Source organism: Dermacentor albipictus, chromosome 9 (assembly GCF_038994185.2).
Source record: "Dermacentor albipictus isolate Rhodes 1998 colony chromosome 9, USDA_Dalb.pri_finalv2, whole genome shotgun sequence".
NCBI classification, from domain to species: Eukaryota; Metazoa; Arthropoda; class Arachnida; order Ixodida; family Ixodidae; genus Dermacentor; species Dermacentor albipictus.
In genome coordinates this window covers 116,023,414-116,041,701 of record NC_091829.1, presented here as the reverse complement: position 1 = coordinate 116,041,701, position 18,288 = coordinate 116,023,414, and the positions used below count along the sequence as shown (strand labels likewise).

The following is an 18,288-nucleotide window of genomic DNA, read 5'->3' as shown; positions in this document are numbered from 1 at the left end:
GCGAAATAAGAAAAGCGCCGCGTTCTTACGGGCTCACGCACCACGACACCAGAGGCCCCAAAAGGGATTCGATGGAACTAACGACATTCACTGCCTGGCTCAGGCAAGCCCTCGAAGCGGGCAGATGTCGGTGCTGGCGCTAGCTCCAGCTCATTGTAAGGTCCTTGTTCCAAGTAAGCGACTACAGATTAACGCGACGTGAGGACCAGGCGCTTTACGAGTCCGGTTGAGCAGAGTCAGTTTCCACGGCTGTGTTTCACGAAACCAAGGTAAAAATGTACACGTGGCAGCCAAGCTTTCATAGAAGCCCATGCGTTCATAAAATGGCGGTTCATCACTGGATGGATGGATGGATGGATGGATGGATTATGCTAGATCGTTTACGGGGCTTATCGCGATTTATGTGAGGAGGGCACACTACCAGCGGAAGAAAATATAAAGCGACAATGTTGCCATTTCCGCTAAGAATCAGATTCACGTCATATTTGTTATTGGCTTTCTTTCCTATTTCTTTTTTTTTGCTTTCATTTACCTTTTGCTTAGGGCGGTATTCTTAAACATTCTGCAACTCCGTGCAAGTCTGCTGTCGACTGGAAATTAGAAATGTGAAAGCGCACTCGATGGGCGCTTTACGTCGATCATGGCTTTTTTACATATAATGCCTTATGAAGTTCGCACTCATGTCGAGTGGCAAGTCAATGCAATTTGGGTATGCTGCTGTTCCGCATTCGCTTCGCTGCGAGAAATAGTATTCCGCATGTTCGTGACCTTGCCAGTAACTTGTTCCGTGATGAATTTTTTTTCTTCACATCCGGCTAAGCACACCCGGTTAGACAGGCCCAGCCAGGTACCATGCGCTCTTGCATTATTTTATTTCCTGTCACGTATGTAGCTGGCTCTAAAGTGCAAAGTGGAGCTCCGCGCTGCTTGTGAGTACGCGTTGAAGCAAAAGTGTTTCTACTTATTCCAGAATTTAGTACAATTATATAGGTTTGTTACTCATAAGCATAAAATAATAATTATAGTTTGACACACAGGCCCCACCAACTGTGGCAAAAATAATGTGCCTCAGCTCTAGGTGCTTCTAAAAACCTTGGGCATAACAATTACAATGTGCCATCAACATCAATGCGTTAATCCCTCAATATTATAGTGACTAGAGTACATGCATACATACCGTAACTTCTTGTAACAGCCAGAATAGAGATATGGCTCTCGCTCCAACTTCAAAAGTTGATGCTTGCCTTGCGTATCTGTCATAAATATGCACCTTTCTGAATATTTTTTTATTGACAGCCAGGTGGCAAGGACCTAGATTTGTTTGGGGTTCGTGTGCATTCCGGTTGATACAGTCAGTCATGTGTGTTTCGAATAAGTGCTAAGTGACAAGAGGGCTGCGACAAATCAATCAGTCAGTTAGCTAATCAATCAAGTAACCAATAAATCAATCATATGAAACGTCTCACGACCAGGACGGTAAATACGGGGCGTACAAAAAAACAACCAACTTTTTTTTCAAATAAGCTAAAGTCATGCTTGCAAGGAAAGGTGGCGCCTCAACGTAACCCTCGGGTACTCTTTACTCTTATCCCGCGAAATAAGAAAAGTACCACGTGATGACGCGCCCGCGCACCGAGACAGGCTAACTCTTCATCGCAGACATCTTCATTGCCCTCCCCTCCCCCGCCCCCCACCATTTCGAGGAAAAATAAAACTTCACAGCCGTCTCGCTGAAAGGAGAACCCATGCCAGTGAAGCAATAGGCCTTTGGGAGACGATCGCGTGGCCACAGAGCTGCCACTCAACTATTTTTTTTTCTTACGTGGTATTTATTGCATCATGCATAACACCGAGCTATCGAAAAAAAAAACAATGGTGCTGGGTAATTACACTGTAAACAGAAAAACACCCAGATGGGCATTTTTGGCTTGTCCTCTAGCGCATTCCCTTTTGGACATGTTTCTACTCTCATTGAAGGGAGTGCAATAATACTCCCATTTAGATGAGAGTGTTTGCAGGGTACATTAGGAGCAATCAGCAGTACCATTTTACTCCCGCTTGCAGAAATTCGAAGAGGTACAATGGGAGTTTTATTATTTCCATTTGGGAGCATTTGCGGTGGAATAAAGGTGTTTTTTTGTGTTAATTTAAGAGTAAATAGGTGGAAATAAAGGCATTGTAGTTTACTCCCCCCTACCCCCCCCCCGTTTCTGGGGCAGTAAATGGGAGTAATTTTTACATCCGAAATAAACCCCTCCAAAGCTTTTACTCACTGCTGGAAGCTCCAAATGCAGTCCCGAAAATGCAAGCCATTGGCTTGCATTCCCACGAGACTGCTTTTTGAGCACTTAAAACTGGTTAAAAGCTTTGGAGGGCTTTGTTTCGGGCTGTTCAGACGCCAAGGTAGAAACCTCTTGGAGTTCCTCTTGTGCACTATGAAAGATTACATGCAAAGCAAGCACTTACAAAATATTTTATTAGAAATATCACATTTTATATATTGCAGTCCTGCAGTTCCTTCCAACAATGAGTACAAATGGTGACTAGACAGTTTGCACATGTTTAGAACAGTATTTTTAAAGATACAGGTAATGTAAAAAAAGTTCAGTGGCCAGGAGACGGTCTTGCACAATAAAATAATAATGACAAACCTATGGCACAAACATAAGAAACCTGAACTTATCACATATTCAGCATTTACCACAAATATATACTTCGATCTAGTGACTAGAAAGCTTGCACAACGGCTAAAACAAAGAAATCCAGGCACTGTACAATGGTGCCAGTGGCCAGCAAAGAATGAAAAGGCACAAATTTAAGGAACTTATCACACACTTAAAATATATCAACATACGAAGCTTCAACCAGCTTATTAAACAATCCCTTTTCACCAGACCATGCCCAGCACTTTAGCATATGACTAGATTTGTGAAGCTGCCAAATTTAAGCCTTGTCAAATTGAAAGTATTGACAATTTTTGTCCCATTTATTACTTCACTTGATAGACCTCAACCGAATAAATAAATTATGGCATCTCAATTCCCCAAGTATGCAATAATTAATTAAATTACTTTTTATTAAGACTCAAAATGCATGCCAAGAGCAGTGCTGCTTCAGAGGTGTAAAAGGTTACGCATGTAGCGATGAAACCAATTGCAATTTCATGGCACCGGATACTGCCAACGTGTATGCACACCACGGTCGTGGTGATTAAAGCCCAGTCCATTTAACACTCCACGGGACAAGAGGGAAGGGAGTGTCTCCCTGTATTTCCAAGAGAAGTGAACAATCAGAGGGGACAGTTTGGCAGCTTTCGGCGACACAATCAGTTCATGCCCTTAACTTCAATTCAACTACTACACACTGCCAACTTCACTTTCGGTGAAGCGACAAATAACCTTTTTCATGTCTGAGGCCTCTCTGCCAGAAGAGTGTTTTGGACGAGCTGTACAAAGGTGTTGTAATTATTAATTTGTAGCACTCTCATGGAACTGAGGCTTCGCACCATAAATATGGAGTCAGCAGCTACTTAAGAAGCCGGGACACCAAATTTTCGTGTCAGTACTCCTTTAACAATCTTGCATTGATGCCAGTCAGTGGTAGTCTGTGCGACTTAGTACAACAGAAATAAAAGTGAAGAACCTCAGCACTATATTGAGAGGTCAACTCATCCCACTTATTGAGCTGAAAGCTGAAACACAGCACAGGTGACCAACATTCCTGAGGGCTTTCTTGCACACCTGTGCTCATTACAAACATTTTGGTGTGCAAAAATAAATTGCCTATAATGTGACTGAATATAACATTTATCTACCAAAATAAATAATAACAATTAAAGGCACTTTTTAATACTCCTAAAGTCATATATAAAGAAAGGTTTCACTAGGCCATTTGACCAAACATTCTTGAAGCCTGTTCATACTGAATCAAATTCGAATGGTGCATAACATAGGAGCCAGTACGTTAAAATTCGCTCACAGTATATCTGCTACTGTTGCTTTTGTGTATCAAGCTCAGCACCTTTACAACATAAAACACATGAGCTGTGCACTACTAGTCACTTTGATGCGCTGGCCACTGTATCTTAAACAAATGCGCATTGAAGAAAAAAGCCGGCACATATTTTTAAAATAAACTGTGGCAAACAGCACAAAAAGAACTAGGAAAACAATTGTGTGCAAGGCAACAATATTACAAAACACAAGCAATAACTTAAGCATGACGACCACATTATGATTGAAGTATTACAGTATTGAGGCAGTTTAACGTCCACTGTCTTTTTGCAACCACTACTTGCCGAGAAGGCCCCGGTTTTCACTTCGCAGCTGAACCACTTCATATGCAGCAACCGCTGGCTGGTGAATTTAAAGTGAGGCACGGCATAAACATGACCACTTCAGAAGATGCCATTGGCAACACAGAGGATGCAGAAACATGGCGAAATGGTCAGCTGAGGCACATCTTGATGGACTGCGCACCCAACAATATCTTTAACACGAATGAGTCTGCGCTCTTCAAGCTGCTACTAGACAGAATGCCTGCATTCAATCACGAGACATGCACTGGCGGTAAGCATGCCAATGACAGGATTTCAGATGCATTCGAAGTGAATCATTTCTTGTGATTGGGAAGTCAGCCATGCCAAGATGTTTGAAAAGCACCCAACTGCCGTCTAGACTTGTCTACTGCAGCAATACAAAAGCATGGACTGCAAAGCTTTTTGAGGCGTACATGCGCCTCACTGACCACTATGTTGCAGCGAAGAACAGAATTGCAGTTATCCTAAATGCATCGGCGCACACCACACTAGATAACTTTGCAGCTGCGAAGTTAGCATTTCTGCTTCCTAACACATCAGATTGCCCAGCCCTTGGACCAAAGCATCATTTGGGCTGTGAAACTACACAAGAATCGGCTGCAAAGAAGTTTATTAGGCCATGAGTGTGGCCACTGGTTAGTAGCCTATGGCTCTTCCAGGGAGTCTGCATGGCCTCTGAAAAAATTGATTAGTTGAAGAGCTTTGACGCGCGGCTTTGTGTGCGTTAAGTTCAGAAATGCATGTTCTATGAATGTTAACATTTTGTGCGCCTTTCGTGGGTATTCCACATGAAACACCCAAAAGGATGCAAAGAGGCAGGCTACTCCCGAAAGCAGCGAGGAGACTTGAAACACTAGTTGCTTGTCGATGTGCAGTGCAAATCCTTCATCCTACACCAGACACGGGGTCAGCGGGGCTTCTTCCTAAGGTTAAAAAAAGGAATGCTATTGTGTAATGTCTTTTAGAGTCAATAACGCTGAACCAACTACAAAAAAAAACATTTTCGCTTTAGACCCACACGCGAGTACTGGGTGTTTAAGAGAAAGCCGGACATGTCCAGTGACTATTGTTATCCTGATAAAAAAGACATTCTTTCGTTTGTTTTTGCTGCCTAAGTGCTGAGGACAAAATTAGTTTTCAAGAAACATTTGGCTTCACAAAGAAAATATAAGCACCTAATGAGTTAAAGTACTTGTTGCAGATCTTTCCAAATTCACATTTTGGTTGGCTCCCAAAGCAAAGGATGGTGGGTACTGCTCTAAGAATACTTAGCAATAGACTACAGGTCAAAAGCCTCGATTCCGTTTTGTGCCGTAAAGGAACCTGCTACAAGCACATACAGACCGCATGTGTCGCAATGGTGGAACCATTTATTCAGCCACATTTCTCATTTTCCAATTCCAAAACTAAAATAATGCAACTTGTTTTTTAAGGTTGCTTTAGTCAAGCCAATAAACGTATTTTAGGAAAGTCAGACTGCTTTTTTGAAGAGTATTTTATCATAAAGGTCATTTACTGATCTGGCCAAACTTGAGCACCTCTCGTGGGACATTTAGTGCTGTTGAGGGAAGAGATACTTGCTCGAAATTCAAACTTTCATGGCAGCAGGTTGGCAAAATTTTGAAACCGCGCACTACATAAATTCAAATAAGAATAAAGAAAAATCTCTAATATGCAACACTTCGTTCTTCCTTTTGATATTGTAGCAGTGATACTCTGCGGTAATCAGTTGCAATTGAGGCAACTGACATGTAGTCTGTCGCTAAATATTCTTAGAGCTATAGCTACAATACTTTTCTATTAGTACTTAACCAAATGTGGATTCGTAAAAATTTGCACAAGGCAGTTCTGGCTCACCAGGCAGTTCTATACTTTTGCATAGAAAACAATGGTCTCATTGTACATGACACTCAGACAACTGATTACAACTTTTTCATTAAGATTAAGATAGCCACCTTCATGCCCCCGACAAACATGCGGTACTTGAAGGGACACTAGAGGCAAATACTAAGTCAATGTAGATTGTCAAAATATAATTCCAGAAACCTCACTGCACTTGTTTCGTGCCAAGAAAAGATAAAATCATGTTTGAAGGGTTCGGATGCCTTTGGCGCAATTCATATAACCAGCCCGCAAGTGGCGACTTTGCATACGCAGTCACCGCCCTTTACTGCCATCGGTGAGTAAAACTGTGCCCAACAGACATCACAGTTTTCTGCAGAAAGCGCAAGCACGCAGCCAAGAAGCAACAGAGCAAAGAGAGAGTGTTGGATTCGCTGCTGCAGCTGCTCTTGGTCAAGTGGTGTGGATGTGGCATTTTCTACTACTCGCAGTACGCCAGTTTCTTGAGCCAGCAAAACCAGCTCAGCACTACACGATAACTACTGGAATGTGAAAATACAGGCGATAGAGTGGAGAAAATGAAACCCTTCAACCACCCGCGTGGTTGTCAGGGCTTCCTTTTTCTAAATATGAAATAGAACTGGACATCTTTTTCATCTTACATTGCAATACAATTATCTATTACAAGTGGTTGATAACTAGTGACAGTTATAATGAGTGCCGTTGTCATCAGGCTAGTACTTGAATGTCCTGGGGGAGTCTGATCGTCTCTTGCCCTTACGTAAATTTCTCGATTACTAAAGCTTCGTTCAAGATAATAGTGAGGCCTTAAATGTTCTTGAGCTCTAATTTATCATTTCAGCTTGACCTAATATTTGCCTTTAGTGTCTTTTAAAAGCATGATGCCTATTGGCAAAAGTATCCTGTGGCAGTTAGAGGAAATAAACAAAAGCATTAGGTTTTGGGCGAGTTGGTTGTACATGGTTCTTATTAGCGTTTTGCACGCACAAAGACGGGACGTCAAACAAAAAAGGGACACACAATATGCGCAAACTCAACTGGCTTTTATTGTGACAGCAACATATATAAACGCTTCCACAATCAGAAAAAAAATGAGATGGCAAGAAAACAAACAAAACCAGGTTTGCTGCAAAACTGCATAGCCACATGTGCCGGCGAAACCAAACGTTGTCACTGTCATACATTTTCACCGCCCAGAAACCTCACTTCCTTATCCCTTAATGCTACAGATGGGGCACTAACACAACTCTGATCATGCCAAAGAATTTCTCTGGCTTCAACTATCTCCCTGGTTAAGCAATTTATGTGAGAAAATAATATTGTGCATCTGTTAAAGATAGGATAACACCCATTGCATAACTTGCAGTGTTCTGCCATGTCGCCTTCAATGCCTTCCTTTACCTTGCGGTGATGTTCTGCTAGCCTCTCGTTTATGCATCGGCTGGTTTGACCGATATAACGCCCGATGTAACACCGCACGAGTTCGTTGCATGCAAAGAAAGTGTAGTATATTGGGTTCCCTTGACGTGCGGCAAGTGTTATATCGGTCAAACCAGCCGATACGTAAACGAGGCTAGCAGAACATCACCGCAAGGTAAAGCAAGGCATCGAAGGCCACATGGCAGAACACTGCAAGTCATGCAATGGGTGTTATCCTATCTTTAAGAGATGCACGATATTATTTTCTCACATATATCGCTTATATCATATATATCACATATATTGCTTCTGGGCGGTGAAAAGGTATGACAGTGATGTTTGGTTTCACTAGTGGCTATGCAGTTTTGCACATGGTTTTGCTTGTTTTCTTGCCATCCCGTTTTTTTCTTTCCGATTGTGGAAGCGTATATATATGTCGCTGTCACAATAAAAACCAGCTGAAGTTTGCGCATATTGTCCCTTCTTCGTTCGACGTCCCGTCCTTGCGTGCAAGTCTAATAAGAAATAAACAATCTGCTTTTAATTCCTGTGTACTCATTTTAATAGCCAAATGAAGCACACTGAAACACAAAGTGAACAGAAAGCCAATCAGAATGATAAATGCAACAGAAGCATCTTGATAGTCAGAATCCTACAGGCACTCACCTGCGTAATGATGCTATCTATGGGCTCCTTGCAGCGCTTTGCTACAAACTGCAGAACTGCCAGAACAGCATCCTCTGTTAAAAAAGAAATCAGATATTGTAGAATGCTTAGGAAACCTTTCACACCAAACAGCTTACAGCTTTTATATAGTGCCTCAGAGCCCTGCATGGGTAATTCATCTACTGTGATAAACACTTGAGGTACACATAACTAGTGAAATAACTTGTGCTTTAATCTTCCAATGGATGATTACCACCAGTAGCAATGACTGTGGGTCTAGTTTCGTCTGCTTGCTGCTCAATGAAACGGGAAGAAATGGTATGTGCTGAAAACTCGCGCGCTTGCTCCACCCTTAGAATTATGGCATATTTTAACATTTCTTTTAGATGCTTTCCCTCATGTTTCAAGGTTTCGTAACATACTGCCAAATATTCCACATATCGAAACATACATACATCCTATTTTTTAACTGTAGAGAAAACTATGGTTACAACACTTCAGAATAAGATCACAAAGAATTCAGAACATCACATTAGACAACCGCTAAACCACTCATCTCAAAAATGTTGAAGTGGCAGCAGTGTTCACAATGAACATACAACCAGAATTTTTTCAAAGGTTCCGTATTAGCAAAGTTACAGGCCTTTGCTACCCTCCTCACTGCACTCTGTTCTCTCTGCATATTCCCACCAACTCCATGCAGGGCAGCGAAAAGTAAGGGTTGTGACAACACCCTGCGTGCAATACAGCATGCAAAGGAGGGAGCAGAAAAGCCGGGAGAAGAGCACAAGATTCTTTTAAAAATTTTGGGGTTCTTCGCAGAGCATAGCATTGCTACATTCACAAAGATGGTCATTACAGAATGACTTATGCGATGTGCATGTTTATACAATGTGCAAAAAAAAGCCAGAGGTGACTTAAGAGCCCTTTAACTAGCTCATTTAGGTTAACTCAGCTCTACGTTGGAGAACTGAGAAAGCACATAATAATTGCCCATTGCTGGCTTAGGTAAGCAGCACAAATATAGTTGAGTAAGGTATACAAAAAACAACTTGCTTTATAACTCTTGACAAGTACAAGTAAAAAGAAATTCAAGGTTTCAATTCAACCAGCATTGGCGACTTTCTGATACCTGATACCAACCCCACCACCACCGCAGTTGCCATCACCCCACAAAAAACAATTCCTGAACTCCCTTTAAGGGCAACACCGGCGATTTTTCTATGTCCACTGATTTTAATAAAATTTGGAATATGTGTTCTCTTTTGCCCTCTGAGTATCTGTACCAAACTATACGGCTGAAGATGAATTTTAAAGATTGGTTGCATTCTTGACTCGCGACTTTCTACTGGCCACTGTGTTTGTGACATCAGAGATAATACCGTCACTGTGGCTGGAATCCTCACTTAAATTGCCACTGCCTAGTTTGGAAACTCTGTAAGAGCTCCCTGTGTCAGGAGAAATGATCCGCTTGGCTTCTTTGGCGTTAGCACCACATGTACTGCATGTTTACATTATGGTGGTGTAGGATCTATTGTCACATGAAGCAGCTACCTATTTCGGTATCTCATTTATTGGTTATTTAAAATTACTGGTGAACTTCTAAGCAAACTAAATCATCCTACGGGTGACAGAACTGCCAATGCCATTTGAATATGACAATGTTACAATATAGTTGAAAAAATGCGAGTTGCCCTTTAAGAGCGTCATCATAGAAACATATTTACCGGATCCCACTTCGGAAAATGCCACAATCTCTTCTGGCTCTCCAAAGCTCAGAATAGTGTAACCAAGCTGCTTGCAGCCATTCTCCATTGCCTCCATCACGTTTCTTTAGAAAAGTAGGTCAAACTCCACGAGAAGCTGGAAAGAAAAGAATGTTCAAGAATTCTTTGATCTACTAGCAAACTAATGCAATAGCGAGAACCAATTGTGCAAGGACAGCCAAGGCAGCAGATGTCAAACACCTCTTAGAGCAGGCACCACATAGTAGTACATAAGCTTAGGAGCAAGCAACCAGCCAATAAACCTTCGTACGGCATCAGCATACTGTCGAATTTAAAATTGCTTGTTAGTTACTGCATAAGAAAACAGTCAAGAAACCAAGAAAGCCAGGTAAATTATGGTTGATTCAAACATAGAAGCGATAAGAAAAAGGGAAATGAAAGTGGACAAATAAACAAGTAGCAAATCGTCTTTTAGTCCACTTTTTTTGTAACTGCCTTATGAGTGGTATGTTTAAATAAGAAATAATTATTCACGCATAGTTCATCTATATTCATTGAGTGTTTTCTTTTATAGCAGTAACTCACAATCAAGCACCTTGGGTCACTTCATTCTTCTCACTCATTGCATAGAAGAGTTCTCGACAGGCAGAATTAATGCCAAAGAAGGGCTTATCACCACATTATGTGCGCCGTGAACCAAAAAAAGTGAATGGTAGAATAGTCACTATTGTAGTCTTGAAGAAACGCACACATAACTTGGCTCCCTACTGTACCTGTTGTCCTTCGCTCCTTTCATTTGCCTTTTTGTTATACTTCCGCATTTCAATCAAGCAATTAGTTTCCACTATGCTTTCTCTGCCTTCCCTGTTTTCTTCTTACACAACCAACAGCAATAAAGGCACCTTTCAATTAAGTCAACCGGTGAGTTGTAAGACATCTAAAACATTGCCTCTCCATATAAATTATGCCCATTGGGCGAATGGCAGTACCTTGAAGCTGTATGAACATGTATAAATCATTGGTATGTGACTGTACCACATCTTTGAAGACAAATGTGACTGGTGGAACACTGTATTAAAATTGTTTTAACCTTGTTTATAGCACTATGCTGATGCATATATTCTACACACTTCATATGCTGAGCATCTTATGGTTGTGCTCTTGTGATTACTTTATCATTACAAAAGAGTTTGCTAAGCTTACTCATCCCAAAATACAACTCAGTTTTGTTATCCTATGTTATTTTGTCACTGCAATACACACACTTGTTTGCTTTGTCCTGAAAGAAAAATGCCAGAATTACTGACTGAAACACTTAAGCCGCTGCCTTAACCTAAAGCTAAGAAGCCAGTAAAACAAAAACAAAAAAGATTACAAAAGCTCTTGCTAAAGCATACCGATGCCTCAGTTGCCAGAAAGGGGAACAGCAACAGAGCATCTGACAGCGTAAGGCTGCGAAGTTGATCATGCCTCTCTCTTGCTGTTGCAAGCAGCCTCGGCCTTACTGCCTCTTCATCTTGGCAGCCAGCATTGTCTTGTAGCCATTCATTGTGCAGCCTCAATGACTCGGCAGTTTCCCCATATGCTACAAGATGACTGCAATCCTGAAACACAAAGAAAATCAAGCCCTTTTTACAAGTTGTGAATGCGAAAGCACTAATGTCCAACTGAACGCCACTGAGTAGTCCTTCGAATTTGAACTATTGATGGGCAAGCCAGCGTGTTTATACGGTGTTTTCATTTGGCTTTACCGAGATGCAGTAACTGAAATGATGCAGCAAAACCACAAGAATGCAGAGGTAAATATTTCTGAAGAGCAAGCCTGCAGCATTAACGAGAGGGTGGCAGGTCTTCTTGCGAAACTTAATAAGAGGTACAAAATGAAGATTGTACAGGTCTACGCCCCTACATCCAGTCATGATGACCAGGAAGTCGAAAGCTTCTATGAAGACGTGGAATCGGCGATGGGTAGAGTGAAAACTAAATACACTATACTAATGGGCGACTTTAATGCTAAGGTAGGCAAGAAGCAGGCTGGTTGGTGACAAGGCAGTGGGGGAATATGGCATAGGCACTAGGAATAGCAGGGGAGTTATTAGTAGAGTTTGCGAAACAGAATAATATGAGGATAATGAACACCTTCTTCCGCAAGCGGGATAGCCGAAAGTAGACGTGGAGGAGCCCGAACGGCGAGACTAGAAATGAAATAGACTTCATACTCTGCGCTAACCCTGGCATCATACAAGATGTGGACGTGCTCGGCAAGGTGCGCTGCAGTGACCACAGGATGGTAAGAACTCGAATTAGCCTAGACCTGAGGAGCGAACGAAAGAAACTGGTACATAACAAGCCGATTATTGAGTTAGCGGTAAAGAAACTGGTACATAACAAGCCGATTAATGAGTTAGCGGTAAGAGGGAAAATAGAGGAATTCCAGATCAAGCTACAGAACAGGTATTCGGCTTTAACTCAGGAAGAGGACCTTAGTGTTGAAGCAATGAACGACAATCTTGTGGGCATCGTTAAAGAGTGTGCAATGGAAGTCGGTGGTAACTCCGTTAGGCAGGATACCAGCAAACTATCGCAGGAGACGAAAGATCTGATCAAGAAACGCCAATGTATGAAAGCTTCTAACCCTACAGCTAGAATAGAACTGGCAGAACTTTCGAAGTTAATCAACAAGCGTAAGACAGCTGACATAAGGAAGTATAATATAGATAGAATTGAACATGCTCTCAGGAATGGAGGAAGCCTAAAAACAGTGAAGAAGAAACTAGGAATTGGCAAGAATCAGATGTATGCGTTAAGAGAAAAAGCCGGCAATATCATCACTAATATGGATGAAATAGTTCAAGTGGCTGAGGAGTTCTATAGAGATTTATACAGTACCAGTGCCACACGCGACCATAATGGAAGAGACAATAGTCTAGACGAATTCAAAATCCCAAAGGTAGCGCCGGAAGAAGTAAAGAAAGCCTTGGGAGATATGCAAAGGGGGAAGGCAGCTGGGGAGGATCAGGTAACAGCATATTTGTTGAAGGATGGTGGACATATTGTTCTAGAGAAACTGGCCACCCTGTATACGCAATGCCTCATGACCTCGAGCGTAGCGGAATCTTGGAAGAATGGTAACATAATCCTAATCCATAAGAAAGGGGACACCAAAGACTTGAAAAATTATAGACCGATCAGCTTACTGTCCGTTGCGTACAAACTATTTACTAAAGTAATCGCAAATAGAATCAGGAGCACCTTAGACTTCTGTCAAGCAAAGGACCAGACAGGATTCTGTAAAGGTTACTCAACAATAGATCATATTCACACTATCAATCAGGTGATAGAGAAATGTGCAGAATATAACCAACCCTTATATATAGCTTTCATTGATTACGAGAAAGCGTTTGATTCTGTCGAAACCTCAGCAGTCGTGGAGGCATTACGGAATCAAGGTGTAGACGAGCCGTATGTAAAAATACTAAAAGATATCTATAGCGGCTCCACAGCCACCGTAGTCCTCCATAAAGCAAGCAACAAAATCCCAATAAAGAAAGGCGTCAGGCAGGGAGATACGATATCTCCAATGCTATTCACAGCGTGTTTACAGGAGGTATTCAGAGACCTGGATTGGGAAGAATTGGGGATAAATTTAATGGAGAATACCTTAGTAACTTGCGATTCGCTGATGATATTGCCTTCCTTAGTAACTCAGGGGACCAATTGCAATGCATGCTCACTGACCTGGAGAGGCAAAGCAGAAGTGTGGGTCTAAAAATTAATCTGCAGAAAACTAAAGTAATGCTTAACAGTCTCGGAAGAGAACAGCAATTTACAATAGGCAGCGAGGCACTAGAAGTCGTAAGGGAATACATCTGCTTAGGGCAGGTAGTGACGGCGGATCCGGATCATGAGACAGAAATAATCAGAAGAATAAGAATGGGCTGGGGTGCATTTGGCAGGCATTCTCAGATCATGAACAGCAGGTTGCCATTATCCCTCAAGATAAAAGTATATAATAGCTGTGTCTTACCAGTACTCACCTACGGGGCAGAAACCTGGAGGCTTACGAAAAGGGTTCTACTCAAATTGAGGACGACGCAACGAGCTATGAAAAGAAGAATGATAGGTGTAACGTTAAGGGATAAGAAAAGAGCAGATTGGGTGAGGGAACAAACGCGAGGTAATGACATCTTAGTTGAAATCAAGAAAAAGAAATGGGCATGGGCAGGACATGTAATGAGGAGGGAAGATAACCGATGGTCATTAAGGGTTACGGACTGGATCCCAAGGGACGGGAAGCGTAGCAGGGGGCGGCAGAAAGTTAGGTGGGCGGATGAGATTAAGAAGTTTGCAGGCACAGCATGGCCACAATTAGTACATGACCGGGGTTGTTGGAGAAGTATGGGAGAGGCCTTTGCCCTGCAGTGGGCGTAACCAGGCTGATGATGATATACGTGTAATCTTGCCTTGCTTAACCCTTTTAATGGCCCCTTCCCCTTTCTTTCTGACTGCTCCTCCATCCCTTTGGGTCTTTTTCATGTATGTTACAGCAGACATTGCATGCTACAGCTTACTTTGTCGTCACTTTCTCCCAATTCAGAACTTTGAAAAAGTTCCCTAATTCCAATACCTGTCAAAGTGCAGATTCCACACTGGCTTGGCATGGCTTCCCTGTCAATCCTCAGCTCATGTCAATTTTTTTTCTTTGCATATAGGTTCAGCAAACAATTCATGCCACATAGCTGGTTCTTCTTTGTCCCTTTATCTGATTATTCAACAGTTTATATGTTGATTCTTTAGCCTGTCAATGTGCAAATGGACCTGCTATATTCACTCACCCTGGCTTCCCTGCCGAGACACAGCACCAGAACACAGGCCACAGGCACGTGCCCCACCTACTGTCAGAAGTTTAACTTACAAATTTTGTGTGTTTAAATTAACTCTCTACAGATGGAACAGTGAGTATGCTGTTTTGAATACAAGCTAAGCAATCAATAATGGTGCATATGCTGCATTTATCAGTGCCTCGCAGCCTCTGCTTTAGTGTCGTACTGCGATATGGCATAAGTGTTTTAAACCCAAGCCCGAGTGATGTGTATGCCAATGGTAAATCTGATGAAAATTCTATTTAGGTTTAATTATTGCTTCCATATGTTACATGGACTAAGAAGCAACGTGCAGCAATACAGAAGGAACCCGAATGCTTTTCAATAGATGCAGCTAATAGTTGCTAATCTTTCACTCAAAAGTCAAAGAACAGCAGCTGACTAGAGATGCATGAAATCTGTTTTGGTCATCATGTGAACCAAACTTACACTAAAACAAATGGCTCCAACTCAAACTTAATTTTTATTTCTGTGGTGTGTATGTATAAGAAAACACCTGCAGTCCTTCAGCATCACTGTAGACTGCTTTTTAGTTCATGGAACAAATGGAAGCCATCATAAGACCTGACATGCAACTTTTTAGGAGATGCCAATGGTCACCATAGCCTATACATTATTCATGGCTTTCTTTTGCACTCAGAACAAGATAACGCACTATGCTTTTGCATATAACATAACTGATCGCAGTGGATAACCTTGGGGAAATGTGAATGACAATGAACATGATTGATTTTTTTTTAATTTGCATGCACAAACTCACTTTCGAAGTTTCCGTTTTTTCAAATTTTGCCACTAACATAGAGAATAACTGCATGTAAGACAAAATACACTTGGCTGCCTGTTTAGCATGTAGCAAAGTATGCACAGGCTGAATTCGTAAAGAAGCTTACTGTTATGAGACACACTGAAGGATAACCAAAAATGTCCTTTCTTGCGCCTCTCGTTGAAAAGCTAGGTTCACCCTTTCTTGTTCATGCTATAGGCTTGTGCAAACAACTAAATTTATTTTATTTCATTGAACAACGTTCTGCAAATAAAGTATAAATTATGAAATCATAAATATATTTTTTTCCCTCTCTAAGTTGGAACTTTACGCGATTTGTAAGGTGCGTTTTCTTTGTGTCAGTTACAATTTTCAGGATTCCCGTGTGAAAGGTCTTTCAGTTCGGTCAGCAAAAGGGGTCACTTGCTAAACCACCTGCAACATAAAGATGTTGCACTATTACTGCTTAGATCTTTGCAATTGCACTTCCTTTACTTTGGTATCATTGTGTAGAGGAGAGAAGCCATTACTCTATCATGCATGTGTTCCGTGCAAGCCCCCTCCCTCATTTCCCTGTGACCTCCGGTTTTATACACTGCCTGGAAATACTGGCTGCATGATACTACAGTCACCGACTGATTTCTCGGACTTGCAGTCCAAAAATTCGGACACGCTCGATTATTCGGTCTGCTTCGCGGCACGGCCATTCTCCCCATAGACCATAATGTATAATTAGTATACAACTGCCGAAAGTTCGAACACCTTGCAACCTCTCGTCTGATTTTTCGGACACTCCTTGAGCCAAGTCGATTGAGAGCACCATGCACAGACTCTGACCAGTGCATGGTTCGACTTGCTGAATGCCATATTTGTTTTGAACGGAGCTTCCTTGCTGCCCCATGAAGTGGCTACTGCAAATCCCCGCTCATCATCATCGTTTCTGCCTGCTTCTATAGAGTGGCTACAGCAGTTCCGGTCTCAGCTTAGTAAGCCATGTTAAGATAATTTAGCAGCTGATTTGTTTCTTCTTTGTGCACGACGGTGAGAATAGGTTACGTTTTTCGTTTGTCCAACTGGTGTCAGCATGGTGGTGTTTGCTTTGTATGCTGTGTAGAAGTGATGATCCAACGCGGCATAGGGAAACATCACATTAAGTGTCTAATGGCGCCGACAGTGCCCGCGCAGACTGCGCTGGGGAATGCCGGCAAGCGGGTGCCGGGAGGCCTAGGACTTGTCGCCTTCAGATGTGCTCCCTACTGACACCGAAAATATCCTGCCCAGACCTGCGCAATAGTTGCATTGCGATTCTGGACGCCATCTCATTTGGCAGTTTCACAGGTGCTAACACTGCTGTACTGACGTGTGCAGAGCTCGACGACGGCAAGATCATTCGTCAGGTTTCTGCTACACCACCGGATGACTCCGAGTACAAGCAGTGACTGTGCTTTCAGCTGCCTATAGTGACTGTACGACCCTCTCAGAGATTTAAGCATATCTGATTGCGTGTACATGGAACAGCGTGCAATGGCACATTCACAATTTCTTCAAGCTTACTGCCAAGCCTGAATAAGTGCGTGGAAATGAAACTTCTTTTTTCCTTAATGTGCTTTTTCGGACATTTCCGCAGTCCCCGTGAGGTCCGAATAAACGGTCGGCGACTGTATACTGTCCTAGGTCTGTCACTTTCAGTTTTTCAAGCAATTTACAGCTCCACAAAATGGCAGTGCACTTGCTCGACCATAGTACTGTTGGAAAATGTCGGAAAGCTTTTCAGCTGCAACTCACAAAAAGGCGGCATAACTTCTTGTTTGTAGCTTCACCAGAAGCCACCTGCTGTTTCCGCTTGACCAGGAAGTGCCTTTTTTTTGCCAACATTTCTTCGGAGCAATTCTCTGCCTTCTTACGCATGTTCTTGAATTTGTTTCTTAATGCCACGACCCAGGAGTCCTGTGAAGAATTGGAAACATATCACTACTGTTAAAAGTACTTAGAAGTTTATTGGTATTGCCTGTATACACATAGAAGTATGACCATAATTGCAGTTTGTTTTATGCATCGAACATAATTGCTTATTAACAGAAGGTCCGGCCATAAAGTTTGCAACATCCACGCCATAAACTTGGAATAGGCATAACAACATAAAAGTTAGCGTACGTCTAGTTCCCGCAGAATATATGTATATATATAGAATGCTGCAGAACACCCCTAGGGCATCAAAACAATGATGGCAGCATGCATCATAAAGCTGGTAGAAGCCCCAACAGTGATCCACTTTTTGCATTTAAACGGACCTAATGCCATGAAAACATGCCAACCTGGCTGCAGTGTACAATAACAATGCTGCAGCCTATGACGTGAAATGGTGCAGGCAATTTCAATGCAGTCAAACAGGCCACAACGGCGAAAAATGAAGTGGCCAACTGTTGCTACTTGATGAATCATAATTTGATGCCGTATCGCTTTCTGATAGGCAGATAGCTGCTGAAGAAATGGTGCAACAGTTTAATTTGATGCTGGGCTCAGATTAAACTCCCAGATGAGTCCCGTCACTTATTTCTTTTCCTTCATGACCATACTCCATGACAAACTATGAACACTGTTTGTAAAAGCTTATCTGTAGCAAAGGAGAAGTTTTGGATGAACTGAAAC

General features: G+C 42.1%; 1 protein-coding gene and 1 long non-coding RNA gene across 2 annotated transcripts in view; one reads left to right on the top strand and one right to left on the bottom strand.

Moving 5' to 3' along the window:
* LOC135913576 (GTP-binding protein Di-Ras2) overlaps positions 1 to 18,288 on the top strand; it is a 432,585-nt gene that overhangs the window by 25,416 nt on the left and 388,881 nt on the right. The gene's annotated exons all lie outside the window — the stretch shown is intronic.
* Positions 5,220 to 10,101, bottom strand: LOC139050072 (uncharacterized). Its single transcript, XR_011508774.1, has 3 exons — positions 9,994 to 10,101; positions 8,267 to 8,340; positions 5,220 to 5,241 (listed from the first exon to the last, which is right to left on the bottom strand). It is a non-coding gene; the product is annotated as an uncharacterized lncRNA (long non-coding RNA).